The sequence below is a fragment of the Anopheles gambiae genome, chromosome 3, assembly GCF_943734735.2.
Source record: "Anopheles gambiae chromosome 3, idAnoGambNW_F1_1, whole genome shotgun sequence".
In the NCBI taxonomy this organism is placed as follows: domain Eukaryota; kingdom Metazoa; phylum Arthropoda; class Insecta; order Diptera; family Culicidae; genus Anopheles; species Anopheles gambiae.
Window position 1 is genome coordinate 74,887,213 of NC_064602.1, and position 14,442 is coordinate 74,901,654.

General features: G+C 45.7%; 1 protein-coding gene across 1 annotated transcript in view; it reads left to right on the top strand.

Annotated features, from left to right (window-relative positions):
* The window catches only part of LOC1270809 (vesicular inhibitory amino acid transporter), a 36,903-nt gene that overhangs the window by 8,121 nt on the left and 14,340 nt on the right, over nt 1-14,442 (top strand). The window contains exon 6 of the mRNA XM_061657666.1: nt 1,796-6,156. The gene's annotated coding sequence lies outside the window, so the exon portion shown is untranslated. The remainder of the gene's footprint in view (nt 1-1,795; nt 6,157-14,442) is intronic.

Sequence of the window (14,442 nt, forward strand, 5' to 3'; positions counted from 1 at the left end):
AAACTACCACAGAACGTTGGCTACAATTACGCCGTTCAGCAGTTTTGGCGCAGAGCATTCTTGTACACACCAACCGCTGAGAGATTGTCATACGATTTAATTCTTATTATGCTAATGTGCACTGCAAAACGATCGTGTTGACACATATTTTATTTGGATTAAAAACATCCAATTCATTTAGCTTTACTAAAACTTGTTTTATAAGTCCCATGGCAGCAAACGCTTAAGGTAGCCTAATTTGGACAGCAAACGATCACATAAAACCAACCAAAAATTTAGAACCAATGCCTGAAACTGCGCCTGAAACTTTATAGCGCTATGAGCGATAGACACAGTGCGGTCTCGGCTTAATCTAGCCGCCTTTTTTTCTTATAGGTGCGCATTGGTACGCGCGCTTCCCCGAGGCCATTGCCGTTTCGGCGTACGCACGACCGTTGCCGCGTACACATCAGGCGCAGGCAGATAGTTTCTGCTGCTGCTGCACCCACGCACATTTTCGCCACCGTGGCCGGTGTAGCACGTCCACTTATTTGCATATTTAATTCCACAAGTCGCACCCTGCTCGCCCGACTGCGGTACGCGGTGCCGTATTAATTGCGGCTATGCGAAGAAGGCATACCGCCAGGGCGATAAGATTAGCACAGAAAGTAATAAAACTCACGGCTCCGCTTGAGAGAATCGTGAGAAAAGAAACTCCTCCCCTACGGCGGACGGACGGTAAAGAGTTTCCTGAAGTCGTGGAATTTTATTTTTGATAAAGTGACGATTTTTCGGATTAGTTATCAGTTTTACTGCGTGCTAAAACTAGCCCAACCAAGTAGAACAATTTAATTCACCGACAGAGCTGTTGGATAGGTCATGGTATCGAGAATTGCCCTGCATGCCCTTACTTCCTGCGCTTGATTGAAAGACGCAGTCGTCACAGTTCCTGCCAAGCGAATGACACGTTTCGCAATTTGCATTTATGCATTTACACGTTCAAATGTGAAAGCAAACAGCGCCGCGCATTAAACCGGCGCAAAAATGTGCATACCTGGTAGTTGTGGGATGACGACGGTACGACGGTAGGACAAACAAACGGACGTAAAGAGGGTAAAAAGAAGGCGGTTGAATTGATTAGTATGACAAACGTGAGCAGTTGCATCGATGCTAATGATTCGCTGTCTGTGCGTTGATCCTATCGCGGATGGATATGAGCCGATGGATCATGGATGATATACAATGACCGATGGAACTTGCCAGCTAAGCACAAATATATCACTATTTTGTTAAAACAATAACATAATATTCAAGTAAAAATACTTTCAAAATGCCCAATAATCTTATTTGAGGCGATTTATTCAATATGAAAGCTAATTCTTTTGTTTGATATTAATCTACTTCTAATGATAATGTAATCACTTCTTGTACGATAACGTGATTTATTTACCGCCCGATTGTGTCCTTCGTCCCATCGTTCTTATTCTGAAAGAGAATGTGTAAGAATGTGGTCGCCTCAAGCTAGAATGGGGGTTTTTTTTTATGACAGCGCAATAAGCGCTGCTGCACGCAGAATCTGACCGGAAGAGCATCCGGTCGTCGGTTGATGCTACTATCATCAAACCATAGGTTTTCCAGTGACAAGATAATGGTATTGGAAATTTTATTCGCTCTGGCGTTACAAGCGATGAAGAATGGGAAGGAGGCGAATGAATCCCATGTAAGAATGGCTCAATCTGCAAGAAAGCATTCTTATCATTGATTTTCCTGTACCCTGTGAATGTGTGTGTATCAAAAAGTTCTTTTCTCTTTGTAGGAGTCGCCAGGAGATAATCGTTTCGACGACAACTCTACTGACAACAGTCTCAAAGGAACGTTACGGTAAGTGGCAAAAGCTTTAGCATTCCTATACAAAAGATTTAAACCATGGCATTTTGTTAACAGTAACCACAACCTTTAAAGATATTTCAGCTCGAAGTTTCTTTAAAATCTTTCCCTTTCAATACAGCGATTTTTTGAAGCTTTATTTCAGCACAAAATCCAACAGCAAATGGCAAACAACTCTGGCCCGTAAATGAAGAATTTAATAATCCTTCCCGTTCCACAGTGCTGCGCCTTATAACACACAATGGTATTAGCTCTAGCCGCGTGTCCTGCACTGTGAAATCCCGATTCCGGCTTTATTAAGTTTACCTACGGGCAAGAGATGCACATTTGGCGAACAAACGCCGCGCCCCGGCATCTCTGCAGCGGGACGAATGCGTCCACACGAAGGGGGGAAGTTCATAGAATCCATTTATTTATTAAACCCTATGCTGCTGCCTCACCAGTGTCGCCTTTTTATTGCATTTTGTTTGCGTAAATGCCAAGGCTGTCCCGCCAAAGCGAGGGGAACTACGGAAGCAGGACGTCGCACAAGACTTTCCTCCCTTTTTGCCAGGGGCGCGGAAGCGTCATGTGTGCAATATGCTTACCGAGTCTTTCATCCCGTCGTCTTATTGGCAAGCAAGCGGCAAGAGGTCGATCGATCGAATGCATTGAATTGCATAAAGTCAGGCAAACATAGGGAGGGAGACAGAGAGAGAGAGAGAAAGAGAGAGAGCATGGCGCAAACGAGGGTGGACAGTGTGAGTGTGCGACAAAACACTTCCCTTCGTGCTTTCGATACGGGTGGTGTGCGTTCGGGGTGTGTCGGATGAGGCGATTTTCAGTGGGATTGCATTAACGTATTGTGCGTTTTCGAGGAGGTTTGACTGTGTTGATTTGCGAAAATGACTCGCCCTAGTCTCGGTCCCTAGACGATTAATGAGGTTCGAACGTTGTTGGGGTGGCTTTAAATAGATTGAAATGAATGTAATCCAGTTAGCGCGGTTATGTTTTGCTATCGTGTGATTCCATATGGAATGAGATAAAATACTGGAATGATGATGTTTACTGTCGAACAAGATCATTAAATTTCCCAGTCATGATATGATGCAATTGCTGATGCAACGTAGACAATAGAAAAATATTTTGAAATTATTATGTTAAGCTTGTTTTATCAATATTGCTCACCTTATTAGTGGCAATTGCCAATCCAATGCTCACGATACACACTGCACAGAGAGGCGTTATTAGTCAGCATCTTTTTGGATGCAATTTATTTTATGGTACCCTCTCTCGTCCCTCCGATACACACACACACCACAGCTACGTCACTTTCGAGACGCTTGACACCCGGCCGCTGTTGACCTCCGAATAATGCATCTAACAAGCTCCGGTGTTGCAGAGTGCAGCCAATGACTCATCGTCACCACTCGCCCGTCAATCTGTGCGGTGTGCCGAGCTACTCTCGCCATCTTCCCTCCTCTTTCACACCAGCAACCTGCGTCGTCATCTCTGACGTTTCGGGCGGCGGTGGCAAAATTGCTTTCCGGCACTGCATCTCTGATGCACTCTGGCTAATCTATAGTGTAAGAGGGTGTTTGAAGCTAGTGGCTCTAGTGATGACGATCTCTTCTACCCATCTAAACTCCTCAGCCATTAGAGTGTGTTGTGCATTGACCTAGCACACCACCTCGTGTGAATGTGTGTGTGTGTGTCTGAGTGGACTATTTTTACTCTTTTTCGTTTTCCCCAGCAACTCCCTCTGATGGCCCCTCAGTTTGGTCAACACAAGAAGGGTGGCAGACACGATGCGGGAGAGCTGACGAGCTGTGTTACGGTTTGTTTTTCCTGTTTTGACAGATCCGTCCTAACCCGTCCTCCGCTGGGAGTGTGTGTGCGTGCGTTTCTGTGTGCATTTCTCTTGATCTGGCTGGTGGATGGACTTGTTTTTTTGCTTCTTCTGTCCTCTCCTTCCACGTTCGCTCACAGTTGCACACAAAGATTGCAGTACACACGGGCATACAGTGGCAACGGGTGCTCTGCAGTGCAGAAAGGTAAAACTGCAGCAACTGTGTCCAAGGTGTGCGCTTGACTGATGGTGCAGAAAAGAGTTCTAGTCTCTAGCCATTTGTATCTCGTGCTGTCCTTTCGTACAATAACCTCTTCCCGTACGTTGGGAATCTAATTTATTGTGATTTACTTCCGACAATTAAGCACGGGTTTTTTTTGTGTTGTGTGTTGTTTTAGTTTGAATCTTTGTCCACCGCAGCAAAGGTGCACTTGCATTGACCGTGAAGGGAGGATGTAATTATAGCTTGGAATGGCTTTGGAATGGAATTCTAGCAGGTCTGTTGACTCTCTTTGTGTAGGGTCCTTCGGAGATATTTTCTATATTTTCCAAACGTGTCTTATACCTCTGACGTAAATAATGAATATGAATTTATTGTAATTTTTAACAAGAATTTAATCCAACTCCATTTAATTCAATCATCTTGAATTTCTCGTCGAATGAATTCAGGTTGAGGTTTGAATCATATCACTATTTAAACCCATCAACCGTTACATGGTCTTATAGAGCCGTGGTAAACTGCGTGTCCTCACACATCAGAGGTCCTCCGATCGAATCCCGAACAAAGATGTGAAGATCAATCTCGGGGAAGTTTTAGACGGCGCTTTCTGTGGAAATATGACATATTAAACATGATCCTTTAAATTTGAGATATTCAAAGAGAAGTTCCAGTGCACTATTACGTTCGAAAAAACTTGTTTGGCCAAAAAATGTGTTCTGATGTTTACTGTGTCTCCAAATTCTTGTCTGCAAAGATTGCAACGATCATAACACACCAGAAAGCAGCACTCACAAGAGAGAATGAGAGCGGGTGCACACTTGGTGGAAAACACCGGCCGCCGCCGCCGGTTTTATGCGACGGCTGGGGTGTTCATCCGGACCAAAAACGCTGCAGCCATAACAAACACGCAAAGGAACTCACCACACGCAGCCAGAGAGCTCGAAAAATTCACTCTCTTTCGCGCTCTCCTTCTCGCTGCTCTTGGTGCAGGGTGTAGTGTCTTTCGGGGGTTTTCATCGACCGTGACCGCAAGCGAGGGCCCTACATTCATCCAAAAAAACGGTCCTGCGGGGCCAATGGACGAGAGCGCTCGAGTACGCTGGGGTGGCAGGCTGACTGGGGCCACAGAAAGGGGGTGAGCGTGTGTTGTGCTCCGAGGAGGGCTTGAAAAACATAAACATGAGCGAACGAACAAAACGAGCGTAGTTAGTAGCATATGTGTATATGCTGCGGGCCACCACAACACAGGGTCGATCGGGCGCGCAAGGCCTTTCCTTGTTTCTTGCTGCTCGTGAGAGGCCTGTTCGCGAGAGAGCGTGCTAGTGCTGCCGCGTGTTGCGGTTCCTGCCTGGCGCAGTCGAACCGGCCGCCGTAGTGCAACGTGAGCTGCGAGCAAGTGAACACACAACAAACTCGTCGACCACCCAAACGACACACACACCGTTGCCGGCACAACGCACACGTGCTGCCGCTGAGTTTGCCAACTCGATCGAAAAAAAAAACGGTGCTTGAGCGTGTGTGTGACCGTGTTTAATTTCCACGCCATAGTGCAGGTTTTTCCTCTAGCGAAAGTGGCCAAAAAGCCAACCCAAGCCAAGTGTCTGAGGCGTGCGGTGTAGCCTTTGCCAATAATTACGCAAAGAAGTGCCACGTGCGTCATCCTTTGCGGTGCGTGCCTGTGAGCGTGCCTGTGTGTGTCTATGTCCTGTGCGGAGGTTTTCCCCGACGTGAAAAAGAGTAGCCCTTAGGAAGGAAATTGCTTTGCTCCTCCGAGCTACTTTGTCACCGATCGGATCGGAAAAGCGGGTACAATCGAAAGGAAGGTCCGTTGGAGAGAAAAAAAAGATAGGCCGTTTTCTGTGTGTGTTCAGTGTTCAGTGTTGCTCGATGTGAATTGTCCAATCGTATTTGAAAGTTTTGCGCCCGATGCGACAGCCAGCTGTTTGGTCAGCAGTTTTATTTGCCGCGGATTGCGAATTTGATAAAGCGTCGTGTGGCGCGCCGTGTGTTACGTTGGTGCCGTTTGTATGCAAACGGGCGGTTTCGTGCGATCGACTGCGACGTGTCATTCGCGTGTGGATTTGTGCGGAAAGGTTGTCCGTGGTGTGAGGTGTTTTTGTGTGGCGCTCAACCCCAGTGAGAAGCGCATCGCATTGTGGTGCAAAATAGAGGATAGCAAGCGAAGTGTTTGCCCAGCTTCCGATGAAAAGTCATACGCAACCAAGTGAAAAGACACAAAAAGGTAAAGAGCCGTCCACCGTTTGCTGATTATGAAATAGGGAAAATGGTGGATAAAATGAGGAGAAAATTCGTTTGTAATCCTTTTGATGACGGGTGACTTGACCGCAGTAAAACAGAGCTTCTCGTGACAGTGGGGAAAGAGCAAAGAGGAAAACGTCTCCATTTCCACCACGTCTTTGCATAATTAGTTGGGGCGATAGTGATTATTAGTCTTTGTTTTTCATACTTCAAGTGCTTTCATTAAGCCACAATTCGTTTCACAGACCAACAATAACAACATCCCCACAGAAACAATGTCTTTAATGATGCGCTTTTTCACTCATTTCTCTATTCAAGGGGCATGTGTTTTTCCTCTTGTCTCGTTCTTGATAGAAACTAGAGCAACCAACCCCCTCTTCCATACATCTGGTCGCTAATTTATGACCCCCAGCGGACTCTGGGAGTAAAGATGTTTTCTGTCGAACCATTTGCTCCACTGAAAACTCGCCCCTATATACATGACAGCTTCATTGAGATTTTCCCGCAACCGTCGTTTTTTCACAATCGCATTGTTAATCATCATTGACGGGAGGGGCGTGGAAGAACTGGGCCATCAGAAACATGATGCCCCGTGGGAGGTCGGAGGGACTCAGGTTCAATTTAATTAACCACGTACGTAGTGCTGCACGTACTTCAGTTTTCCGTTTGCATACTGGCTGCAATCAGCTGCATATAACCGTTCATCTTTGGGTTGGGAAATGGGAAAAACGCGTCGTCGTGCTAAGGAAACTAAGGAAAAAATGAGCCAAATTGGATTTGTGTGCCCTCTGTGTGAGTATGTTCTGTTTTGTGTGTATCGTCACTGTGCGTTGTGATTTCTGCTGGTGTGTGTAGTTGAAGCGTGAAAATTGTCTATTGGATTGTGATTATCCCTGTGAGCCGCACTGTTTGGGGTACTGGTTTATGAACGATCAACGCTTTGTACTTCCCTATTTTTGCTTTTCCTTTCCACTCCCGCTTTGAAGTCAATCTTTCGAATGCAGTTGAGTTGAGGATCCAACGCGCAGACTGACGGCGGCAACATTGATTTGATACGGGGAGCGAAATGGATAGACACCTAATCAAATTAAGTGAAACGGACGGGGAGGGCCTACGAGAACGAGAAGGAGGGAGCAGAAGGAGTGTTCGGAACCTTTGCCTTTTGCCTGGCAGGTTAGGGGACATTGAGGTGTGCCCGCTTTCAGCCCCGATGCTAGATTACCGCTCGTTCGACGAATCAGGAAGTGATGGCGTGGAAAAAGGATCCGATCCTTCCCAGTGCTGTTGGCTTAGCTCTGGCGCCCGGTTTGCTGTACGAAATTTGATCCTCCCGGTTTTAGAACGCCTAAGGCCACCACCGGGTTCATTCGGGCGTTTTTGTGTGTGTGTTTGTGTGTTTGTGCAGCAAAAAAGAAGAAACAAATTATGCCGGTGTCGAGTTTTGTTATTGATGTTTTCGATCAGCATATATATGCAGCCGCACCCGCACTTGTGCGAGGCACGAGGCGTACCACAAATCTTCTTTCCTCCTGCTCCCAAACAGCCACGCGGTAGCAGCCCCGGGGTAGGGACGGAAATTAAGAAGCCCATTTTCAACGCTTCCAAGTTGTTTCTTCTTTGCTATCGGCACTCCACTTCCTTTTTATATTTTGGACCTCAAGCAAGCGCTCCACCGGGTCCGAATTTCGGCCCAGAGGAAGCCCGAATACGCAGATAATCGTTCGATAATGATGGTTGGTTGTTGATTGAAAAATAATACGGGGTGGGAGCTTGGCGAACCACACAAACTGCGTTTCTCTTGCTCTTTCGCTGAGGTGGTGTTGGTGGTTGTAGGTAATACTCCATGGCTTTGGAATCAGGGGAACGAAACACCCCACCAGGAAATGGTTATTATTTATGGCCGGAAGTTTTAAGTGGAAGTGATAATTTCAGTATCCATTTTGGCAGATTTGCCGAACGCTGATTCATATCTCACAGCGGCGGCGTTTAACAGCCGCCTTTTGCCTTTTGTAAGTGAGGATTATGTAAGGAAAAACTGTTGCATAATAAAAGCGAAGCAAAAAAAGTATGCTATCCGTTGCGAATGTCTGCCACTTGGATCTGATGCCCAAGCCCAGCTAATCCTTCTGTTTCAACAGTCGACTTTAACACAGTTGACTGCTCATGTCTGCTGACCCACAGGGACATCAATAACTCTCCAATTCCCGCCATCGTAATGCGCTGATTTAGTCTGCTATTGGCAGGCAAGCAGCGCGAGAATTAATCCCTGCCCCAACCGTTACGGATCGATTCGTTGCTCCGCAGTCTTTATCCTTTTAGTTACGGACGGATTTGCGGACGGACTTGTTTGTCGCCTGCATACGGACGGGGTGAGAATCCCGAAAGGGAATGCATCCAAGAACGGAAGCGTTTCTGGTTTTGTGTGGTGTGAAATGGTGGTGTCTTTTTTGTATTAGTTGTTTGTGTTCGTCACATCCCCACTGTTGTTTGCTGGTAAACTGGTCGTCGTTGTAGAAGGCGCACGCAAGAGGGCAAAAAACGCATTCGCGGGTGATTATCGTGCGAAACGATATCCAATTACTGTTAATTGAACGTTGTCATCGTTTTCGATATCTTGCTCTCGGCATCAGCGCGCGGCATCTGTCCGGCATCTTCGGGGATCGCTTTTTATCCCCCGCAACTCGCATTCGTTGGTTCTTGTGGCTTGTGTGTTCTATGCTGCACTCCCGCGGGCTGGGGTTTTCTACAACACTGCTCCACCATTTACTACTACAATCCTGGATCAGCAGAGCCCATGCTGCACCTTAGTTTTAGGGGTTTTTCTCATTCTCTCCTCATTCGTTGGGTTAAGTCTTTTCAACCACACACACCATCGTTGTCCTTTTTGGCGTCACTTTTTCAACCGTGCAACGCTTCACTGCGGGGCACACTCGAGGGTGGAACGAGGGTAATGTTCAATATGTTGCCGCGATAAAGTAATCCACGAAGGACACCCGGAACACCAGATGGTGTGGCGCTCATGATGATGGTGGTTGGCTAAAAATGGGAAGGAAGCGAAGCATAAAAACCCTCTTTCAGTTGGTTGGAACCCATTATAATGCAAAGCTTGTTTTTTACGGTCAGGAAGGAACCGAAATCCATGCGTTGTCTTTGTTCTGGAAGGTTAATAGCGGACAGAACCTTTAAGGAACGTTAGCGAATGATGGAATTGACATTTTTGAGCAGTAAATAATTTGCGAAATTGCTTAGCTGTGTGACATTTTTCCGTTTATTTCAAATGTGGAGCAATTTGTCTAGAGCACAATTTGTTGTCGCTTAAGAGAGTCCTCTTAGTCTCAAGCAATACTTCCGGTATCAGTTAATGTCCTCACGCGTGTATTTATCATTCTACAGACGCTTCCTTTTCGAGCTTCGTGTGAACTCTTGGAAAGCTTGCATTGACGTTGTGCAGTCGATGCATTTGTTGACTGTTTTGTTTAATAAACTGCACCGGCTGTCTGTACATCCATCATGGGCACCATAATTGATTGACGTTTCCCGTTGTTGCTGCGTTACTCGACTGAATTATAAATTGAATCGCTCTCTCAACGCGCTTTTTGGAGTGAAATAATAGTTCTTCACTCTAGCCGAGACATTGTATTTGCCTTTACCTTTTATTTCTCTTCCATATGGTTTTAAAAGCTATTTATAGCGCACACTTATTGCTCCAGAAAATAGTGCACAACGTACTGGAAAGATGCATCGAACTCTCTCTATACCACCCTCGTTAGCCGGAGGGGGAAAGGTAAGCGTGTGGAATATGTTTAAATGTTATCAGGCGCGCTACATCGGGCACCAGAAACGCCCCGGAGTCGCACACCCAAAGGGCAAGAAGAGATGCCATCAAAACAAAACCCCATCCTGCAACAGCTAACTCCAGCCCGTTAGATCTGGTTCGCAGTTTTCGAACCACTGCCCTCCTCCCCAACCATCCCGTATAGGGATGGGAGAGATGCGCAACTGCATAAATCATGTTAACGCTCGTTTGTCAACGGCTCGACGAGTTTTTCCTACGAACCTCTTGGGCTCTTTGATCGAACGATAAACGGGTAACAGCACTGGCAAGGTGCGTGGAATAGGCAATGAAGGTGTGTGAGTGAGTGAGTGTGTGTGTGGCGTTTGGGTTGCTTCGGGGCACAGCCACCACCTTTGCACGCTGGCCAGATGGAGAGCTGCTGATAATTTGTTCTATAAATTAAGTTATAAAAACTCGTGCACAAACTCCAAGCTGTGGTGGTCTATAGTGGAGTTGGGGATTGGGAGGGGTGTTTCAAAGAAAAGAAGAAGAAGAAGAGGTATGTGTTGTTGAAAGAGGGGAGGAATGTGACATACATTTGGGTGCAACACGGTTGAATGCAGAATTTGCATTCAATCGTTCAGTCTGGTCCTGCGCGTGGTCGTCTTGAAATAGAAAGGCAGGAAATTTTAAGTTTGGAGGCTGAGGTAAAAACTCTTTTATAGATGCGTGTTTTTACGTACATTTATATAATGAGATGTAGTATATAGAATCTCATTTAAATACTTTAGCACAACTTGGCTTCAGAAAGGCTTGGATCTAGAATGGGGATCCTGATTAGGTTTGAACTCACGCTGTGTTGTGTACAAGCCTGCGCGTTTAACCACGGTTGTAAATGAGTTCTGCTCGATATAATCGTTAATAGCAGTATAATAACTATCGGTTCTCAATACTAGTATGGAGCTAACTATCGTTGTTAACTCATCGGTCATACTATTGTTGACAGTCATCGGTTTATTTTTATTCGCTCGCATCATTGCACTAGTCGCCGATTATTACGCTTTTCTATTTGTTCGTTTTTTTTCTTCATTTTAATCAAACTCGACGCGCTGGCATTAGCGGCGCTTTATCATATTTGGTGCCAGCCTGCCGTGGCGCCTCACATTTTGCGCCTTTCAAGCAACTTGCGCCACTGCATAAACTCTTTTTTGCGTTTCAAGCAGATTGCTTTCCACTGCGTGGCTTTAAGAGTCTGCCATTGCCGTCCAAGATCTCGACTTATCCTATTTGCTTCTTATCGCTTTGTGTTTTTGCTCCCATGCCTGGCTGCTTGTCATGGGACATCCGGACGAAACCGGGCAACCGACGGGTTGCTTTAAAAAAAAACACACCGTCATTCGGTCATCAATTCGCGTACAGTCAGCGGTAGAGGAGAAAAAACGGCGCAATGTTTTGCTTTCGCGCGCAATAGATGTGATTATGTGGCCGGGACGCTCGTTACTGGACGATGCCGTGTGCGGATGGTGTGAGATTTGTAGCTCTTTTAGCTCATTTAATTAATCAGCCCGAGGCAAACTATGATTTTTTGCTGTTGCTGTTTTGATTCTGCTTTGCTTCGCAAACTGCGAAGATTGTGGCGGTTTCTACGAACGGCGGTTGGAAGTATAGGAAAAGATAAAAAGTGTACCGCCGCCGACCGAAGAGATAAAATCCTCGTGGGTCTCAAATCCTTCCGTGAAGTATGTGTGTGTGTGCGTGTGTCCCAGAGGTTGTAAAACGGAAAAGGAATTCCCGCACATTGAATGTTATTCCTCTCGTAAAATAACTGATTATTATGACGAGCGGGACTGGGGAATGTTGATAATAAAGCAAGCAAAAATGTACACTACGTCGGGAGCTATGCTTATCGTGCGCTTGCCTGTGTCTAGCAAGACGCAAACTGTGCTTTAAAATAATAATAAAAAAACGAAGCAAATTCTTTGTGGTTTTGCGATCAAAAACGATGCAGAACGGAAAACAGAATAAGCAATATGCGATGCAATTAACTGCTGATATTACAACAATAGTACTGCGTGCAGCAGATGTTGATGGACCAGCTGAAGGTTGATCCGTTGCAGTTATCAGTAATTTTACTTTACGATGATTGAAGGTCAATTTGGGGTGGATGTTGTTGAGTGCATTATTGGTTGTTAATCTCTGTTCCTTTATTTGCCAATTTGATTCTAGAAATTTAATACAATTATTGGTTTGCACCTAAACTGCGGTTAACCTATTATGACATTAATTGCATTTAAATTGTCTAACCACAGGCAGCACAGACACCGATCTCTCGATGCTTTGTGGTTTTTGCACTGCTCCAGTGATATTTGCGACAATCTCACTGCTCTATTTGCTCTTTAGGATTAGTTCTGTGGTTTTGTGTGAATGTGAAATTTAATCCAACATTCCACCAGTGATGCAAACTTTCGCCACCAGCGTCACACATTGCAACAATAATCCCCGACTTGACTGCAGACTTTCCCAAGGCGTGAATCAACTTGGTTCGTCATTGGGAACCTTTGCTGCCATCGGTGGTCAGTATGATTCATCCAGTTCAGCCCAGACCGTGATGCAGATGCTAATCTGAATGACAAAATGCAAATTGCTTCATCGTCGCGCCGAAAGTCCAGCAGGTCCGAGCTTACTGGGTGGATTATGGTCGCCCAACGAATCTTTGTCGCAATCGCTCGATAAATTGTAGACATCCCTTTCACTCTATCTCTTTGCACTTTATCTTGAATTGTTCATTCTTGTCCTTCGTCCGTCGCTGCTCGGTAGCAGGTCCTCGGTAATCGGTAATTTAAACGACGGTTGATTGGGAGTTCGTGTTTCGAAATCGTAAATTCATTCATGCAAGCAGCGACACCCTAAGGTCCCGTCCGGTGTGGTGGAGCGCTCTTTGAAGGCCGTGCGATGTGCATCGGGAGTTGCATAAATGATAAGAAGCCGGGTCCGAAGTGGTACACGGTTCCGTTCCGTGTTACCTTTGCCGCGTCACTGTTGCGAATGCAAACACGCCCGCTGCTGCACACGGCAGAGATGTGTCGCGATTGAAAGTGAATTATGGGACCTTTTTCTGCGGGAACACACGGTGGGCAATTGGAAGGCATGGGAAACGCGGGCAACGATTGAAACGTGAGACATGGCTCCGGTGCGGTTCTCCGAAGAATGAAAAATGAAACCCAAGAGGCAGCCCAGAAATCGATCGATTTTTGCAAAATGTCACGATTTCGCTCGGCCAGGGGTTTGCTGATTGTTGGTAGCCGTAGTGGTAGCGACACGGACATCTGCAGGGTTTTTGGATAATGAATTTATGTGCATCCTCATGTCTGATGTTCTCCACATACGGGCTGTAGAGCCTTGGGGTGCTCCTTTTCTGCTGTTTTTGTGTAGCATCGTAAACTTCAGGATTCGCCTTAGCGTTGTGACCTTTCCGCAGGCTAAATTAAGAATTTATTGGTATATTTTTTACTTTGTTCTTTTTTCAAAGCCGAACGTGCTGAGAGGATGGTCTTGCATTCTTAATAGCAGATGGTATAAAATGTCTAAAGATATCATGCTTATTACTCAACTGTTCAACTGAATCAGAGCATCCTAACAAATAATATACAAGTAATGTAGCTCGATTAAGGTCTTGCATGAGTTCGATGCCGGGCCAAGAGAAGAAACGTAAGTGTCTCGCTAGTCATTCTTCATGTCTCTAAATCCCACGCCCATTCAATATATGCCCTAGAGCTTATTTGCCGTTCGCGTATCACATTCTACACTTCATTATGCTTCTCAAATCCTGCCTGGATAAGTGTCGGATGAGCTCGTAAATCTTGTGTAATCGATCGGGTTTTCAATTTTTCCCCCTTTCCAGAATTTATGGCAGCAGCCCATATGGGTTTGTGTGTCCGTGTATGTCTCGCCTGTCTCCAACTCCATTTCCTGTTTGTCCCATAGTTCAGCTTTCTAGGAACCAATACCGTATTTGACAACTTTGAAACCCGTTTTTCATGACACTGTAAAAGATGAGGTTCTAGATTACATTTTGCATAGCTGTGTTTTTATTTACTGCAATAAAACTGCCCATAAGGAACATGGATCGAACTGTTGTGTGTGTCCGAGGCGCAGCAGAAAAGGGTTGATAGCTCTCGGAAAGTAAATCATCTTGCGTTTGTGAGCCAACTTCCTTGTTTATGGTGCTGGGACTTATTTTTCAAAAACATACTTATGCTACATACTTGACGAGCGCTTTATTGCTGTGTTTGCACTGACTTTAATCATAATCACGCTCTTATTAGCTTTATCAAAGCAATCATCTCCTCCGTTCTGGAGGTCTGGAACTGTGCAGCGCACGGTTCAAGTAATTGCTACCCCTCACTGCATAACAACGTCGCAGAGCTGAGTACATGAGTAGAGCAGCATATTCTTCACCCTCCCATCGGCTGGACAGTTTCTGAGTGGCCACTT